This window comes from Lampris incognitus, chromosome 17, assembly GCF_029633865.1.
Source record: "Lampris incognitus isolate fLamInc1 chromosome 17, fLamInc1.hap2, whole genome shotgun sequence".
NCBI classification, from domain to species: Eukaryota; Metazoa; Chordata; class Actinopteri; order Lampriformes; family Lampridae; genus Lampris; species Lampris incognitus.
Window position 1 is genome coordinate 6897092 of NC_079227.1, and position 4732 is coordinate 6901823.

Here is a 4732-nt window from a genome sequence, read left to right on the forward strand (position 1 = left end):
TATAGCTCAGCTTTCAATACGATGCGGATACATGTACTTCTGCAACGGCTTCTAGACTCAGGGGTGAATGACCACCCAGAAAGTGTCTGTAAAAGCAGCACTTTCTGATGAAGTTGTTTTAAACACAGGGGTACCTCAGGGTTGCGTTTTATCACCGTTATTATTTTCTGTGCACACCAACGAGGTAACACTGCAGAACAGCAATTTTAAGCTACTCGAATATACCGAAGACATGGTTTTAGTTGGTCTTTTTCACAAGAATGATGTTGTTTCTGATTACTTTGCCCAGATTTCCAAGCTACAACGCCGGTGCAAATCCAGCCTCCTGCTAATCAGCGCTGGAAAAATGAAGGCGCTTATTGTCTTTATGCATGTTCAATAATCCAGGTAAGGTAATCACGTCAAGTTGAATCAGTTCATCCGGACTCACCGTTTGAGACAACGCCACTCATCTAAGTGACCTCTTCAGTCTCAACTTTATAAGGGTGGGGATACCTGCAGTCAGCTGAGACCGAAGAGGTCACTTAGATGAGTGACAAAACGTTTCTCTCAACAAACGTTGTGTCCAGATGAGCTGATTCAACTCTCTGTGACGGGACTTATTTTAAACCATGCAGACCCTCCCCCATTGCTTACACTTTGTGGCCGTTCTGTGGAATTTGTCAACTGTTTTACGTATCTGGGGACACACATCGATGACAAATTGAGTTTCAATGTTGATTCTTTAACTAAGAAAGCCGGTCAGAGACGGTTTTTAATAAGGAAATTGAAGGGGTTTGGGGTCAGTCGTAACATTTCGGGGAAAGCGTACGTCAGCCTGATAGAGAGTATTTTCGTGTTTAATATCTCCGTGTGGTATAGACATTTGACATTAACAAACAAAACCAAGCTGGCCAGGATGGTCAAAACAGCAGGAATGATAGTAGGCCGCCAACAAAAGTCACTGGATGACCTTTACAGTAGAGCTGTGCATAGGAAAGCTTTGTCTATCATCGGTGACCCTACACAGCCCTCCATACCGAGTCTGAGTTGCTCCCCTCAGGGTGACGGCACAGAGGACCCCTGGCGACCACGAAGATCTATAAGGGATGTTTTGTTCCAAGTGCAATAAATTCCATGAACAAACTGCGTTGGATGTGTGCTGTACACTGTGTGTATGTTGTACCTGTTAGTTGCACAATTGTGTGTGATATGATGAGATTTGCTGCATTGATGTAATGTGATGTTTTTATTTGTATCTGGTGAGAGACCAAAGTTGATTTTCCGGCCTCAGCCGGACAATAAAGTTGCATTCTATTCTATTCTAATGCCCCCACCATCAGCCGTACACTCCGCCTCAGTACTGCCAACAAGCCTGCTGAATATTACAGCTCCTGATGGGCAAAATGGCTTCATGAAACATTAAGCCGGCTTTTTTTGTGTGACATCAAATGCCTTTGTAGGTTAATTATGTAAGTGTGTGTGTTTGTATGAGAGAGTACACGGGTAGCTAGCCTTTTCCTTTCCCCACTTCTTTGATAAGCAGCAGCTGTACACATTCTCGCTAAGCCTGTTGGGGCTGTGATGGTGGTGGTGTGTGTGTTTGCGACATGAAGACCAAACCAGATTATGCCCTTTGAGTGACACTGGAGTCAATCTATTTCTTCCAAAAGGCATGTGTATACACACACACACACACACGCACAACACACACACACACACACAAACGCACTGTGTACAAGCACACATTCTCCAACACACTTCAAATACTTTAACTCTCATCCGGGTTTATTCAAATATTTACATTTCAGGCTTTTCGGCTGGCGTTTGTGGGCTCCACTAAGCCCCTTTCACAATGAAACCCAACAGCAGACTGAGCTTCATTCACTTCCTGGTTTGCAAACTTTACAACCAGCAGTGCAGTGGAGGGTAGCTGCACCTAAATGCACCAAGCGGTTACCCGCCTTTTTATTTACAGGCTACAGATTACCCCCCCCCCCGTTTTTAGGGCTGACACAAATCCTCATTCCATGAATTCGTAGCATTCACCAAGTAAATAGTATCAGAGCATCTAAATGAAAATTGAATTGTAAATCTTAATTGTACCAATGCCAAGTTAAATTCCTAGTGGCAGTAAAAGAATTCCGTCCATCCAGCCATCAATTATCCAAGCCGCTTATCCCGATCAGGGTGGCGGGGATGCTGGAGCCTATCCCAGCAGTCATTGGGTGGCAGGTGGGGAGACACCCTGGACAGGCTGCCAGGCCACCACAGGGCCAACAATGTAATATCGATGCCAATTCCACACAATACATTGCATCGGCTTCGCTTTAGCTCGAACTAGCAACAGTAACTTGGCTAATAAAATATCATAACCTTAGCTCACATTAGAGCTAGCTTCTATAAACACACATTGCCTTTACCCAAATGCTGCATCACAACTGGCATGCTTCCAACACCTTAATAGAGAATGCTAATGCTAACTTGGCTATCGCTAGCGTTGTCCAAAAGAATTCCTGATTCTGGAAAATATGCAAACTCTGACTGGCCAGTACTCTTCGCCTCCATTGGTTGGGTTGGTTAAGGTTAGGGCGGGGTTAGGGTTAAGGTTAGTTAACTAGAGGCAGCGTAGGGGCAGGTCTTCCTAGAACCCTAGCGCCTGGATGCGACGCAGGCCTGTCTTGCCAAGTAAAGCAGTGGGATCCATAGTAACACTCTACCACTACATCACTGTTTATTAGCAAAGCAATGGGAGAGGAGATGCCAGTAGCCTGACAAGCAGCACCACGACCTTGGAAAAAACACCGACACAAATGGAAGCCAGGCGAATTTAAGACTCAGCGTTTGCCAAAGGTTGCACGTACAAAGAACGTGACTTTAAAAGAACGGAGGAGTCGGAGTGAGTGGTGAAAGACGACATGACAGCCTGGACTGGATTCAGAGCCGCAGTCGACAAAATAAAAAGTGCGGGTTATGGAGATTGTGGATCGTGCTTGTCGTTAGCTAGCAAGCTAGCAGTCCTTGTCTTGTGTTTTTGCTTTGTTTATAGACTAACGTTGTTGTAAAGTGTTACGATATATGTGTATCTATTTTAATATTTATGATTGAAGTTGGTCAGAATGTCGAAATACTTAAAACGGCTTCAACTTGGTAGCTAGCATGGCCAAAATTAGCATTGTAAAAAACAATTTTTAGCTCTCTTTAGCTAACATAAAATGGCCCCCAGGTGTGACTGTGTGTGTGATGGCCTGGCGGCCTGTCCAGGGTGTCTCCCCGCCTGCCGCCCGGTGACTGCTGGGATAGGCTCCGGCACCCCCGCCACCCTGAGAGCAGGATAAAGCAGTCCGGATAATGGGTGGATGGGTGGGTTACGGAGAGTTAAACAAAATGACACCCTATAGCCTAAATTAAACAGTGAAACATTAACCAAGGTCCTACTCACAGACACTTAAGAGACACACACACACACACACATATACACACAATGTGTGTGTGTGTGCATGTGTTTGAGGGCCAACACAGCTCCGTGCACAGCTGAGTGCTCTCGGCGTGCGCTAACAGAGAGGTTATCGGCCTATTGATAGGCGCTAATCCATTGTGACTGGCAGCATTCAGGGGGCCGCTGTTGTTAAGCGCATATTCAGCGTCGGAGGAAACAGGCAGTAAATACAGGGGGGGTGGGGGGGGGCAAAAGGGCTGTTTGCATTGGAGGGATGAAGTGGCCTTGGGAGCGTTGGGGGGGGGGTAACAAGGGATCAAGTGAATAGGAGGATGGAGGAGAAAGAAAGAGGGGGAGAGAGAGAGTGGGGGACTCATCAGGATTTGGGGAGGAGAAGAGTGGATCACGAGGGACAGGCTTTGTCATGTTTAAATGCCCCCCACCCCCCGGCTCTCTCTCTTCTGTGTGTGTGTGAGTGTGTGTGTGTGTGTGTGTGTGTGTGTGTGTGTGTACACACAACACAATAGTCAATCACAGGGGAAAGGATTAGGCATGTTTGATCTCTTCAACTTCTGAACTGAAGCCTGACACCAACACTGGAAGTGGGGGAGAGGTCGAGAGTGCAGCGAGAGAGAGACAGAGAGAGTGCAGAAAGAGAGAGAGAGAGAAAGAGTGAGAGAGTGCAGAAAGAGAGAGAGAGAGACAGAGAGAGAGAGTGCAGAAAGAGAGAGAGAGAGAGAGACAGAGAGAGTGCAGAAAGAGAGAGAGAGAGAAAGAATGAGAGAGTGCAGAAAGAGAGAGAGAGAGACAGAGAGAGAGAGTGCAGAAAGAGAGAGAGAGAGACAGAGAGAGAGAGTGCAGAAAGAGAGAGAGAGAGACAGAGAGAGAGTGCAGAAAGAGAGCGAGAGAGAAAGAATGAGAGAGTGCAGAAAGAGAGAGAGAGAGACAGAGAGAGAGAGTGCAGAAAGAGAGAGAGAGAGACAGAGAGAGAGAGTGCAGAAAGAGAGAGGGAGAGAAAGAATGAGAGAGTGCAGAAAGAGAGAGAGAGAGACAGAGAGAGAGAGTGCAGAAAGAGAGAGAGAGAGACAGAGAGAGAGAGTGCAGAAAGAGAGAGGGAGAGAAAGAATGAGAGAGTGCAGAGAGAGAGAGAGAGACAGAGAGAGAGAGTGCAGAAAGAGAGAGAGAGAGACAGAGAGAGAGAGTGCAGAAAGAGAGAGAGAGAGAAAGAATGAGAGAGTGCAGAGAGAGAGAGAGACAGAGAGAGAGACAGAGAGAGAGAGTGCAGAAAGAGAGAGAGAGAGACAGAGAGAGTGC